The following is a 15,502-nucleotide window of genomic DNA, read 5'->3' as shown; positions in this document are numbered from 1 at the left end:
CAGGTGGGCAAGGAGAAGGAAAAGAATTGGCAGAGGCTGAATGGCCTCAGTCTAAGTGACAAAGAAGTTCATGAGCTTGGAGGTAAGGGTGGAGGATGCAGTAAAAAGAGCTCTAAAAGATGATGGTTCCAGTAATGGAAAGAAGTTGAGGGCATTTTTGAATTCCAGGATAATTCTGGAATAGTGAGCAGTTTTGGCAGAGGAGATTAGGGTCTGATTGTACATTTTCTGGTCAAGACATAGCTGGCAATGAATGACTGGCAGCAGAGGATCCATCAAATTTGGAGGCTGGGGGAGGTAGGAGATTGCATGTGGAAGGTGAGAACAAGGAAAAAATTCCAGAAGGAAAGGGAAGAGGTGAGACCAGAAGTGTGGGAAACGGGATGGACATGATTAACATGTCAAACAAGGTGGGGGAGAATCCTTGATTGAGGAAAAAAGTGACATATTAGAAGAACAGAGAAACTGGGATAATTAAATGGATTCCAAATGGGCAGTGGGCTATGAGGAAGTGTAGACAAGGTAACTATGGGAGTCAGTGGGCTTATAGGGAATGTATCTGAATATTTAGTGGATCACTACCAAACAGAACTTCCCCTCCCCTCTCCTCTCACAGCAGTCAAAGGCACACAGGACTAAGGAGTAGGAATAGGCCATTCAGCCCCTCTATGCCTGCTTCACCATTCAATAAGATAATGACTGACCCTTATGGTCAGCTTATGGTCTCAACTCCACTTTTCTGTCAAAACTCCCATTTCCCTTGTCGATCAAAAATCCAATTCAGCTTTGAATATATTCAATGGTCCAGCTTCCACTGACCGAAGACAATTTCACACACCAATGACCCTCTGAGAGAAAAGATTTCTCCACATCTCTGCCTTAAAATTGAGACCTCATTCTTAAACTATGTCCCCAGATCAAGACTCTCTTACGAGAGGAAACATCCTCCTGGTTTCTTTCCTATTAAGTTCTCTCAGGATCTTGTATGTTTCACGATCAGCACACTGGGGTGTTCCAAAAGCCCAATGCCCGCATCTCCACATCAGTGTTACAATTGACCAGTAATTGAACTGGACCAACCATGTAAATACTGTGGTGACAAGAGAAGGTCAGAAGCTAGGAATCCTGTGATGGATAGCCCACCTTCTGACTCCCCAGAACCTGTCCACCTGTCTGTCTACTAGGTACAAGTCGGGAGTGTGATCAAATATTTTTCGCTTGCCTGGATAAGTGCAGCACCAACAGCACTCAAGAAGCTCAACACCATCCAGGACAAAGCAGCCTGCTTTATTGGCAACTCTTCTACAAACATTCACTTCCTCCACCATCAACGAACTGTCGACATGATGCACTGCTGGAACTCACCATGGCTCCTTAGGCAGCACTTCCTAAACACACAACTGCTCCATCTGGAAGGGTAAGGGCAGCAGGCACACTGGAACACCACTACCTGGATGTTCCTCTCCAAGCCACTCGCTACCCTGACTTGGAAATATATCACCGTTCTTTCACTGTCACTGGGTGAAAATTCTGGAATTCCCTCCCTAATAGCGCTGTGGGTGTACCTACACCTCAGGGACTGCAGCAGTTCAAAAAGGCATCTCACCACCTCCTTCTCATGGACAGTTAGGGATGGGCAATAAAAATGCTGGTCTCGCTAGCAATACCCATATTCTGTGACATTAATTGATAAAAATACAGCTCATATACAGCTAGAGTCATGGAGGTATACAGCACAGAAAAAGGCCCTTTTGTCCATCCAGACAGCACTGGTCAAAGAAAAAGCGCCCAACTATTTTACTCCCATTTCCAGCACATGACCCATAGCCTTGTATGCCTTGGCATCACAAGTGTACATCTAAATATTTCTTAAATGTTAAAAGGATCTCTGCCTCTGTCACCCTTTCAAGCAGTGAGGTCCAGATGTAGAGGAGAAAGATCATATAGTAGTAGTCCAGAAAGGGACAGGAATGTAAGTAGGGGCTGTAGTTTAACAAGAATGAGGCCTAGAGAGAGCAAGGTAGAACTTTCAGTAGAAATAGAAATCTTCATCACCAAGAGATTTTAGTAGCTGCTAATAAACAGGAAAATGCGAAACTGTCACATGCACTCCTGGTCCGCTGTTCTTGCACTGTTCCATGGTGTAATAAAACGGCCAGAGCCATCCCCACACCCCCACATCTTGTTTTCAAACAACCGCACAATGTCAAACAGACCATTGTTCGCAGTAAACTACCCAGCCTTCTGGAGAACAGTGACCACAAGACCACACAACTCTGCCACAGCAACCTCTGCAAGACATGCCGGATCATCGACATGGATGACATCATCACACGTGAGAACACCATCCACCAGGTACACTGCACATACTCTTGCAACTTGGCCAACGTCATCTACCTGATATGCTGCAGGAAAGGATGTCCCGAAGCATGGTACATTGGGCAGACCATGCAGACGCTACGACAACATCGCTCGACAATCACCAGGCAAGACTGTTCCCTTCCTGTTGGCGAACACTTCAGTGGTCATGGGTATTCGGCCTCTGACCTTCGGGTAAGCATTCTCCAAAGCGGCCTTCACGACACACGGCAGCGCAGAGTCGCTGAACAGAGACTGACAGCCAAATTCCGCACACATGAGGACGGTCTCAACAGGGATCTTGGGTTCATGTCGCATTATCTGTAACCCCCATGACTTGCCTGGGTTTGCAAAACCTCACTTACTGTACTGTCTGGAGACAATAAACATCTCTTTAACCTATGCCTAATGCTCTTTCCACTCACATTGTCTGCATCTTTAAGACTTGAATAGCAGGTTAGTTGTAAAGACTCGCATTCTAATCAGTATTCTGTAAACTGTCCGTGCTGTTATATGCTCTGTCTGAGGCCGGAACTCTCCATTCACCCGACAAAGGGGCAAACCCCAAAAGCTTGTGAGTTTACAAACAAATAATTTGTTTGGACTTTAACTCTGTTTTTCACTCCACACATGCTGCCTGATCTGCTGAATATTTCCAGAATGTTCTGTTTTTCAGATTTTAAGTATTTGAACTACTATTTTTTGATTTAGTGACAGAGTTTGGAATGAGACAAGGGATGCTGTTTGCAGCGGAAAATGGAAGCAAAGCAGGAAGCATGAGAAAAAGGAATGTTGAAAATGGTGTGTCATAAACAGAATTTGTGTTTTCTCACTGACTGTGATCAGTGTATTTTGTCTCCCCTTAGGTCCTGCCCTCATCATGGCCCTGCCCCCTCCCCTAACATCCCAACCCATTGTGGCCCTGCCCCTTGGCACTGCCTGCTGCCCGGGACGGGCAGAACCAGGGTGCCCAGTAAGCAATGCTAGGCTGGCACTGCTCCCCTGACCACCAATTACAGCGAGCCTCAATGGCCTGTGGTCCTACTGACAAGGCCACCACGTCAAGTGATAAGGACCATACGTGATCCTGAACGATTCCATCCCAGGCTCATTAAACACATAGAAATTCGAATTTAAATGTTAAATCAGCCTCGTGCCTTTCCTGAGGCTGATAATGCTCGAAATCCAGGGCCAGTAAGGTTGTGAGAAGTGAGGAACTGGACATGAACCCAATGTTTTGCGTTTTGCACCATCTTACCAGCTTGCCCCCCTCCATTGACTGGCCAGTAAGATTGCTCCCCCCACCCCCATGTTTGTCATTTGACACTTTGAAATTTACCCAGCCTGTATTTGGATGAGGGACTATCGTAATACAATGCAAGTTCAATGTGACACCTTCTCATTTATCTCTCACACATTCAGCTTTGACGTGTCTTTTGTCCTTGGTGAACCAGAAGATTCACTATAGTCTTTTTGCTGATGTTCCATTCTTAAACAAAGGTATGCGTGAATTTCCTCGATGGCTGTGAGTGTCCATATGTAATTAGATGTTTACTTGAGTCTGAGGACTGTCTGGAGCTGAGAATACCAATGACAATTTCGCTTGGATTCAAAACGTCAGCTCTTTTCTCTCCTTACAGATGCTGCCAGACCTGCTCAGATTTTCCAGCGTTTTCTCTTTTGGTTTCAGATTGCAGCATCCGCAGTAATTTGCATTTATACCAATGACAGTAATTGGTAGTGGCTATTTTAGCAGTCTATGTTCAAAATTTTGAAGTATTGCCTAGTATCTCATAATATACAGGAGCATGACACACCTCCACTGTACAGGTGACCCGAAAGACCCCCCCCCCCCCCCCCCCCCGCTGTACAGGGAAAGTAATGGAATCTATGACTTTTTTTCACATGACTTCCTTGCAAAGCAAAAGCAAAATGTAAACATTCATTTCTTCATACACATTTGGACATTCAATCACAGTAATCTGGTACTGCTACAGTTTCTCATCACATTCTCTTTTACAAATCTTGGTTATGTTTCACCTGGTGCATTTTTATTACTATCAGTACACAAGAATTTGGGAATGGTGACTCCACCAGATGTTTGAGTCTCAATGCAGCTAGCAGTTGGAGGATCCATGCCAGTTTCTGGGGTGGGGGGGGGGGTCGGGTCAGGTTTCACAAGGCTGGATTTTGTCTGGAAGCTTGTAATATGTAAATTGGATATCTGCAAAACTCTTAACCCTTTCAGAGCTGCTTCCACAGCCTGGCAGCCTGACAGTTTAGAAACTGGCCTGCTGGCGATTTGTATTTCTGGAGTAATGGTATGAGGTGAATTGTTTTTAGACATCTGTGAAGTGCCAAGGTCCTCCCCCTGCATCTTATCATCAGCTGTGGAAATTGAACTGTTGCTTCAGTTGGATTTAAGTTTTGAACCGGATGCTATGTTGCTTTGTGGAGAATTAAGTGTTGTGCCTTTCACAAGTGTGGTTTGCATTCGAGATATTACTCCCTCTTTTTTGTTATTTTCAGGATGGGTTTCTCCCCAGTCTGCTCCATGTCCTTGACTGTCTATAAGTGGCTGGCCAACTTGTGCTGCACTGTACTGTGGCTCTTCGACGGGTGAGGCATGTGCCTCACTGTCTGCTGCTTTGGGAGCTGCCTCTATTCCTATTTAAATCCTGAAAGAAAGGCCCTATTTTGCCATTTTGATTCTAAGAACTGGGCCGGTCTTCAAACTGGATGTGTTTCAGATTTGACTTTTAGACCCGTTCTCAGGTGCCCCCATACAGATTATACCTAAAAAAAAATCAGCAATTCCAAATCACGCTGTAGAAGCCCATGAGCAGGGCTTAACGTGCCCAATATCCTGCAGCTCTGATCAGCACCTCCAACTGCGCATGCGCAGAACAAAAAGATAGAATATGATGCCCCTGCTGTATCACTCCCGGGCTGGATAATGCCTCCCCCAGCCCCAGACATTGCCTCACTGCTACAACATTGCCCTTATCCCCCAACCCACCCGCCACCCAGACTGATCACAGCCCCCTTCACACCCTTTCCCCCACCAATCTCAGGCGGAGTGGCAGTGGACCCACCCCCCAACTGATCTAAGGCAGAGTGGCAGTGAAACCCCCCTCCTCGCTGATCACAGGCAGAGTGGCAGTGAACCTCCCCCACCACCCCCCCGTCCCCCCTCCAATCTCAAGCACAGAGCTGTCAGACCCATCTCCCCTCCCCCCCACCACCCTCCACTCACCCCTAGCCCCCACCACCAATCTCAGGCAGAGAGCCATTGGATGCTCAGCACTTACCTTCTCGTTAGCTGGAGCTCTCGAATTGGACTTTTGTAGAGCATGTCTGTTTCACGCCAAATGTGGATGGTCAAACGCGGTAGTAAAGGGGGAAGTGCCGGTAATATTGGGTATGCAGCCCATTAAGTCCATTTAAACGTGGACATTTTCTGGCCTTGGTAAAGGGAAAACCAGCGCAGAGGCGGGCGCAGATTGTGCTACTCACCTCACACTCGACTTTACCAGTTTTTCACGCTCAAAAATGTGCACAACATAATGGTAAAATTGAGCCCACAGCGTCTGCGAACCAGACCTCCGGTTCAGTCTTTTTTTGAAATTCCACAGGACTCTTCTTTGGCATCTTTGAAATCTATTGGTTCGGTTTTGGCCCCTTTACCTTCTGAGAGTTACATCCTGAACTTTTTATCTTGGTAGGCCCTCTGCTGGCTTCTAAAAAGCCCACTGGATTTTCTTTTCTTTCCATTCTCCTTATTGACTGTATCACATCCCTCCACAACACCCCCCACTCCCCAACCCCTAACCTCCACCACTGTAGGATGTTTGGGTCTTCTTCAACTCCCTGCAGCTGAATAGCAGTTCTGTGGTTTCCTTATGATTTTTCTGGTTTGCTTTCAATTTTTTTTTCTGGGTTCCTTTTGTTTCCCAGTCTCCTCTGTGTGAGGGTTAGTTTCAGTTCTAGCTTAGACAATCATGTTTAGAGAGCAGCGATGTGAAGAAAGATAGTTGCTTACCAACAAGAGGGGCTCTGTAGGGAGCAGAAGTTTTCTTTATTCTTTAGTTTTTGATGCAAGCTCAGGGCAGTTGGAGACAGATAATAAAGCAGCAAACATCTCTCTCTCAACTCTGCTGGGGGAAGCTACAGAGAAGCCAATTCTTTCAGCTTTGCTTTAAGAGCAACCATACAATGCTCTCAGAGAGCCAGTGCCATAGATCTCGGGAGCTATTGGTTAAGAACCTAGAGAAATTTCTAGAGAAATTAAGAAAAGTTTCCAGAAGGCGTGGAGTTAAATGGAACAAAGAAAAAACTGGAAAATCGAACAGGATTCTATTCAAGGACAGCAGACAAAGCTGAGGATAGATCAATTAGTGAGGATTGTGGAGAAAGGTTTTCTAAAAGTATTCCTAAAGTTTGAAATGTATTATTACTGTCTACAAATAAATTATAGAGTATGGATTGGATATCAGAATTGGTATAATATGAAAAGCTGAAATGGTTAATCCAAAATCCTGGCACTGTTTGCTGCTAAAAGTGGAGCAAATGGATATTTTGGAAAACGTGAACTGGATTTTGGAATGCAGATCACTAAGTTAATGTATTTATGGGGACCTGTTAATATCCTTCTAATATATTGGGCAGCACAGTGGCAAGTACTGCTGTTTCATAGTGCCAGGGACCCAGGTTCAACTCCCAGCTTGGCTCATTGTCTGTGTGGAGTCTGCACATGCTCCCCATGTCTGCATGAGTTTCCTCCGGATGCTCCGGTTTCCTCCCACAGTCTAAAGATGTGTGGGTTAGGTGGATTGGCCATGCTAAATTGCCCCTTAGTGTCACAGGGACTTGCAGGGTAAATAGGTGGGGTTATGGAAATATGACCTGGGTGGGATTGTGGTCAGTGCAGACTTGATGGCTTGAATGGCCTCCTACTGCACGGTAGGACTCTATGATATGTGCATTGTAATCTGTCTTTCATCCATTGTGAACCAGATAGACAAGTCAACTAAATTCCTATATTCCTTTTGTTTACATTGTCCATTCTTAAACAGAGAAATATCTGAATTTCCTGAAAGGATATGAAGGTTCAAATGTAATTAATGATTTGGTTTAGGGTCAGGACTATCTGGAGCTCTCATTGCCAAAGGTCATACGATTGGCACTGGCCATTTTAACAGTCTGTTTTTGTTCAAAATTTAATGAATCCCAGTTCATGCCCACTACCAACAATTAACTTCAATTAATATACAATTAACAGATATTTTTCTATCTAATTAAATGAAATTAGAGTTTATGTGTACAACCAAGATTTCAAAAAAATTCAAATCAATCATGGCTATCTGAACAAAGCTATTAGATTATGGGTCATCTGTCTCTTATGACAACCACCAATTTCCTCTTACAAGCATTTCTTCTTGTAAAAAAAAGTCTGACAGTTGATGATTTGTAACCACCCATTTACTTTTAGAGATTTCCTTTCTCTTCAGCATTTGTTTCAAACCAACAATGTTAATCAGTAGCTTTTTCATATTCACACTTTTTGTAGAGTGTACAATGAACAATTATCTACATATCAGGAAATGTGTACGCTATTTCCAATATGTCCAGCGCACAGAATTTAAACTATTTGATAAATAGAATCCCACATCCACTGTCCTTACAAGCGTTTCAAGGCAGTGGTGACAGCCCAGTGGAATTGTCACTAGACTACTAATCTAGAGACCCAGGGCAATTCTCTGGGGATCTGGGTTCAAATCCCACCGTGGCAGGTAGTTAAATTTGAATTCAACAAAAATCTGGAAGATGCCCAGCCAGTGATACCCACATCCCCTGGGGGAAACTGTTCTTAGTTTCTTAACTTCTCAAGTTGAAGGAAACATTTCCTATTCCCATCCATCAGAAACACAATGAAAAAAGCTGCACTATAATTTGCCATCAAGAAGATTAGCAAGTGAAGCATCAATAAAAATGCACAACTTTGTGTTAGTATGGGAACTTAAGTACTTATTTTTACAGATTTAATAGTTTTAATGGCTCATATCTTCTTGTCAGGACAATGCTGATGAAAATCACTGCACCCTGATATGATTGTATCCTTCCAGCCGGGCCATCTTGTCCCAAGAATCTGCTCAGGAGAGCAACGCCAAAGAGGAGCAGTGTGAGGCATTAAAATGCCTTTTTTAGACATTAGCTGTTGTATTTGTGTAAGTGTTTAAAATCTCAAAAAATTTCTGTTGGTTAATAAGTGGGTGGAAGAGTGAGAAGGTGGGTAGGTGAGTGAGTGGCTGGATGAGTAGGTGACTTTGTGGTTGGGTGGGTAAGTGGTTGAATGAGTGGGTGGATAAGTGAGTAAGTGAATGAGTAGATGGGTTAGTGAGTGGGTGTGATAGATGGGTAGTGAGAAGGTGAGTGAGTGAATAGTTTGTAATTCAGAGAATGGGTTGAGTGGCTGAATGAATAGGTGAATGAGTGAGAATGTTGTGGTTGAGGAGGTGGATGGGTGAGTAAGTGAGTGATTGGTTGATTAAACACTTAGGCAAGTTGGTGGGTGGGTGAGTGGCTGAATGGGTAGGTTCGTGAGTTGATCAGTGTGTAGGTGGGTGAGTTTATGAATAAGTAAATCAGTAAGTGGGCGAGTAAGTGGAGGACTAGATGAGTAAGTGAGGTGAGTGGGTAGGTGAATGAGTGGGTCATTTTCTGGTTGGGTGAATGGTTGAATGAATACATGAGTGGGTGGGTGACTAAGTGGGTGACTGAGCAGTTGTCTTAATGGAGGAATGGGTAAGTGAGTGAGTTTTTTTTATTCATTTGTGGGACAAGGACACCGCTGGCTGGCCAGCATTTATTGCTCATCCCTAGTTGCCCTTGAGGAGGTTATGATGAGCTGCCTTCTTGAACTGCTGCAGTCCATGCGCTGTGGATTGATCCACAATGCTGTTAGGGAGAGAATTCCAGAATTTTGACCCAGCGATTGCGAAGGAACGACGATATATTTCCAAATCAGGAAGGTGAATGGCTTGGAGGGGAGCTTGCAGATGCTGGTATTCCCATGTATCTGTTGCCTTTGTACTTCTAGATGCAAGTGGTCATGGGTTTGGAAGGTAGTATGAATCTTTGGTGAATTCTGCAGTTCATCTTGGAGATAGTATACACTGTTGCTTCTGAGCTTCGGTGGTGGAGAGATTGTCGATGTGGTGCCAATCAAGTGGGCTGCTTTGTCCTTGATGGTATCAAGCTTCTTAAGTGTTGTTGGAGCAGCACCCATCCAGGCAAGTGGGGAGTATTCCATCACACTCCTGACTTGTGCCTTGTAGATGGCAGATGGGTTTTGGGGAGTCAGGAGCTGAGTTACTCGCTGTGTTATTCCCAGCCTCTTACCTGCTCTTGGAGCCACTGTGTTTAGGTGGTGAGTCCAGTTGAGTTTTTGGTCAATGATAACCTCCAGGATGTTGATAGTCGGGGATTCAGTGATGGATAGAGTGTCCCTTATTGGTGATGGTCATTGCCTGGCATCTGTGAGGCAAGAATGTTACCTGTCCTTTGTCAGCCCAACCCTGGATATTGTCCAGATCTTGTTGCATTTGAACATGAATTCCTTCAGTATCTGAGGAGTTGCAAATGGATCTGCACATTGTGCAATCATCAATGAACATCCCCACATCTGACCTCATGACAGAGGGAAGGGTAAATGAATGGGTGGATGGGTAGTAGGTGAGTAGGAGTTTTTAACTGAGTAAGAGCATTATGGTTGAGTAGGTGAAGGAGTGGATGAGTTAGTGAGTTAGTAAACACGTGAGTGAATGTGTTGGTGAATGGGATGGTGTCAGAGTTTCTGGGTGGGTGGATGTGTGGATGTTGAATGAGTGGGTGGATGAGAGTAGGTGAGTGAGTGGATGAGTTCGTAGTTGAGTGAGTGGGTGAAGGAATAGGTGAAGCAGCGGATAAATGAGTTGGTGAGGGAGTGGATGAGGGAATAGGTGAGAGAATAGGTGAGTGTGTTGGTGGGTAAGTGGATAAGTGTAAGTCAGTGGTGAATAGGTTGGTGAGTTACTGAGTGAATTGCTGGATGAGGAAATGAGTGAGCGAGTGATTGGGTGGTTGAAAAAGTGAGTGGATGGGTGAATAGGTGAATTGTGAATGAGTGAGTTGGAGAATGGGTAAATAAATAGATGAGTGCTGGTGAGCTGAGTGAACAGGCGAGTGAGTCAAGGGATGGATAAGTAGGGAGTTGACTGGGTGAATAAGCATGTGAGTGTGGAAGTGAATGAATGAGTAAGTGGTCAGGACAGCTGCCTCACGCCAGGAACCCAGGTTCAATTCAAGTCTTGGGTGACTGTCTGTGTGGAGTTTGCATGTTCTTCCTTTATCTGTGTGGGTTTTCCTCGGGGGTCCCGTTCCCTCCCAAATGATGTGCAGGTTGGTGGACTGGGCATGCTCAATTGCCCATTGGTGTCCAAAGATGTGCACGTGAAGGGATTAGAGGGGTAAATGGGTTGGGGGTTATGGGGATAGAGCATGGTTGGGGGGGTTATGGTGAGCCTGGGTGAGGAGAAAAGTTGGTGCAGTCTTGATGGGCTGAATGACATCCTTCTGCACTGTAAGGATTCTATAAGTTAATGTGTGTCTTTGTGGGTGGGTGAATGAGTAGGTGGAGAAAGAAGTGTGTAAGGGAATGGATAGGTGAGTGAGTGGCTAGGTAAGTGAGTGAATGGTTAAATGGGATTAAGTGAGTCCTATATAGACAGTGGATCAGCTACAATAGGCACCTGAAAGCACAAGTGCTACCACCACCTGTGCCTTCACAAGATCCAAATCTGATGGGAAGAAAAGTGGTCCCACAGCAGCAGTTTCTCCAAAGCTAATGGATCCAACATTGAAATGCCAATCACTCAAAGCCAGCTCCACTGGGCAAGATGTAATATTTATTTGCCTGATATAGACTCCCACAACAACTGCTCTACTCAAAACTTAATCAGGGCAGGACACTCTCAGGAGGACAATGGAAATACTTTATAACTCGATTCATCAGAGACCCTAGCTTGTGACCAACCAAAATGGAAACTTGTTTGGGAAGGCACTGAACACAGAGAGACAACTACCTCCTTTTCATTCACCCTTCTTTCACACAATGTGTCACTAGCCAGGCCAGCATTTATTGCCCATCCCTAATTGAGAAGGTGAAAGTGGGCTGCCCTCTTGAACTGCTGCACTTCATGTTGTGCAGTTACACTCACAATGCTGTTAGGAAGGAAATTCCAAGACTTTGACCCAATAACAGTGAAGGAACAGCAAAATAGTTCCAAATCAGAATGGTGTGTAGCTTGGAGGTGAACTTGCAGGTCACGGTGTTCCAAGGCATCTGTTGCTCTTGTTCTTCTAGGTAAAAGAGGTCACGGATTTGGAATGTGTTATTGAAGGTGCCTTGGTGAGCTCCTGCAATGAATCTTGTAGATGGTTCACATGGATGCCACTGTGCATGTTTCAGGTAATGGAGGGGTGCCAATCACATAGGCTCCATTGTCCTTGATAGTTTCAAGCTTCTTGAGTGTCGTAGTAACTGTATTCATTGCTTTGATGACCTGTCAAAGCTTTTCACCATTCTCAGACTTCTGCATGACAATATGACCATCAAGAAACTAAGAGGATCTGAACTTGACTCCTTTCACATCTCGAGTGGGGTTAAAAAAAGTTTAACCTTGTTCACCATTTATCTTACTGTCATTATCCACTGCATCCAAGCTGACTTACCACCTGATGTCAGCATCCAGTATCATCTGGATGGGAAGCTTGTCAACCTTGGTTGCTTCCGGGCAAAAGCAAAATTGACCAGCGTGGACCTTCGGTTTGCGGGTGAATCTGTGTGATGGCTCAATCTGTACAGGATATGCAAAGGACTCCTGACCTCTTCCACACCTCCTATAAGAGACTTTTCTTCAAAGAATTCAATCCAGTCCTACTGTCTCCAGAAAGACTGTTCATTGACATCCGTACGTTGCTATGACACCAGAAGCAGCTCAGCACCACAGAGGAAAAGGAGCAGGACCACCAAATTCAACCTTAAAATAGCTAAGCTACAAAACTATACCTAGACTGTATACTCCTTTAATTTTTTAATCAGACTCCAACTTGCTTATTCTACCTTATGCACTGTGTGTACGTGTGTGTGTGCGCGCGCGCGCATGTGTGTATTACTTAGACTGGATTGTTTTTTAATTCATTCGTGGGACATGGATATTGCTGGATGGCCAGCATTTATTGCTCATCCCTAGTTGTCCAAGGGCAGTTGAAAATCTACTACGTTGCTGCGGCTCTGGAGTCATATGTAGGCCAGACCAGGTAAGGATGACATTTTCTTCCCTAAAGGAGATTCATGAACCAGATGGGATGTTCTGACAACTGACAATGGTTTCAAGGTCATCAGTAGATTCTTAATTCAGATTTTTTTTATTGAATTAAAATTCCATCATTTGCCATGATGGGATTCGAACCTGGGTCCCGAGAACATTAGCTGAGTTTCCGGGAGGTGATGGCCTAGTGGTATTATCGCTAGACTATTAATCTAGAATAAATACAATAAAAGTTATCCTCTTCTTAAAAAGAACCTTTTTGGTCAAACTAGGAATGAGAAAGGTGGGAAGCCATCTGACACCTCCTCATCTGACTGTACCATTCATCATGAAGAAACCTGAAAGATTTCCTTTAATGATATCAATAAAACACTGAGCGATATGCTGTTTTATATTCATTCATGGAATCTGGGGGCTGGCATTTATCGCTAATCACGAATTGCCCTTGAGAAGCGGGTGGTGACTTGACTCTTTGAACCCACAGTGCTGTTAAGCAGGCAGTTCCAGGTTTTGACGCAGCGACAGGGAAGGAATGCAGATATATTTCCAAGTCAGGTCGGTGAGTGGTTTAGAGGGGAACTTCCAGATGGTGGTGGTCCCTTGCATGTGCAGCCCTTTTCCTTCCAGATGGTCGTATTTGTGCTCCTGACTTGTGCCTTGTCGGTGGACAGGCTTTGGCGAGTCAGGAGATGAGTTACTCACTGCAGGATTCCTAACCTCTGACTTTCTCTGGCGGCTACAGTATTCATATGATTGGGCCAGTTCATTTTCTGGTCAACGGTAACTCCCAGGATGCTGATAATGGGGGATTTAGCGATATTAATACCATTGAATGTCAAGTCATGATTGGATTCTCTTTTGTTGGACACAAATGTTACATGCCACTTGTCAGTCCAAGCCTGGAAATTGTCCAAGTCTTGCTCCATTTGGACATCGACTGCTTCTGTATCTGAGGAGTTGCATACAGAACATTGTGCAATCACCTGTGAAGGTAGAAAGGAAATATTTGTTTTTGCCCCTGTATTTTCAGATCCATGACAACTATCTTATCATAGTCATGTGCCAATGGAAAACTTACCATAAGACGTGGTGGTGACTTCTGATTGACTCCAAGAACTATCCAGAACAGCACAGTTAAGAGAGCCTATGAATAGCATATTCATCACAGCTCTAAATTTCCTTGTATCCCATAATTTTTTTTTCAGATTTATCATTATTTTCACTTTCTTTCTCAGAATTCTCTTTGTCAATGATCTACCCTACCTCTCAGTTTTGGGTAGTTCCCCACATAATGATGTTTTGGGTCACACCTGAAGCACCTATTAACTTCTCTGTGGTATTCCTGGGGTTCATTCGTCTGTTATTGTTCTAATTGATCTCCTGCTGTGATAGCCAGATCTGCTAAATTTCGTTCTATCCTCATTCTGCCTGTCTTTAATCCTTCCATTATGTTAAAGCCAGTAACCACCATCTTAAAAATTAAAATCTGGCAATCAAGCCCTCTATTCTTTGTGTCAAGTGGCATATCCAGAGTGTGAAGAAGACTGAGGAAGGTGACTGTTTTCCCAGCATTTTTTTGAGACAGCAGACTATTCATCCCATAGCTTTCTCCAAGAAAAAGCATTAGTTAGCTACAAGTCCACATGAAACATTTGGGCACATTTAAGCAATTAAAGTGCTAGCACAGATCCCAAAATTGAATTTCAATAATCTTTTCTGCAATCTATTAAGGTGCATGATCTGTTCTTCCATGGAATACCCATCTGTTTTCTGAAATCTATCACAGCTTGATCATGCTTGAGAGATCATCTTTCTTATAGATTTCATCCAAGATCACACAAACAAGTCCCAAACCTTCAGTTTTATCCAACTGACAGGAATTAATCTCACAAAATACTTCAAATTTTATTTCTTGTCAGAAGTGACAGTGCCAAGGCTAAATCTCATTTTCTCCTTGGCAAGGACATTACCCATGTCCACAAATCCACTTCATTCTTCCCTTTCACATATGGTTCAGACTTCAAAAACATCACAGGATAATCATAAGTGACAATTCACATTTGCTTTATGCCCGTTTCCAAATGGTCATTAGGGTTTTAGCTTTACATAAGAACATAAGAAATAGGAGCAGGAGTAGGCCATCTAGCCCTTTGAGCCTGCCTCGCCATTCAATAAGATCATGGCTGATCTGTCATGGCTCAGTTCCACATTCCCGCCCTCTCCCCATAACCCTTAATCCCCTCTCTTATCAAAAACACATCAACCCGCGTCTTAAAAATATTTAGCGAGGCAGCCTCCACCACCTCAACGGGCAGAGAATTCCAGAGATTCACCACCCTTTGAGTGAAGAAGTTCCTCCTCAACTCCATTCTAAACCACCCCCCCTTTATCTTGAGGCTGTGCCCCCTCGTCCTACTGTCCTTTCTGAGCGGGAAGAGTCTCTCCACCTCTATCCTATCCATCCCATTCATCATCTTATATGTCTCAATGAGATCTCCCCTCATTCTTCTAAACTCTAACAAGTACAAGCCTAGTTTCTTCAGCCTCTCCTCATAGCTCAACCCCCTCAACTCTGGTATCAGCCTAGTAAACCTCCTCTGCACTCCCTCCAAGGCCAAAATATCCTTGCGTAAGTACGGTGACCAAAACTGCACACAGTACTCCAGCTGCGGCCTCACCAGTGCCCTATACAGCCGCAGCAAGACCTCCCTACTTTTATATTCAATCTCCCTCGCTACGTTAGTTCCTAACTTTCACCTTTTGGCAAACATTCT

This window comes from Carcharhinus amblyrhynchos, chromosome 14 (assembly GCF_965287045.1).
Source record: "Carcharhinus amblyrhynchos chromosome 14, sCarAmb.v2.hapA, whole genome shotgun sequence".
NCBI lineage: Eukaryota > Metazoa > Chordata > Chondrichthyes > Carcharhiniformes > Carcharhinidae > Carcharhinus > Carcharhinus amblyrhynchos.
This window is presented reverse-complemented; position numbering follows the sequence as displayed.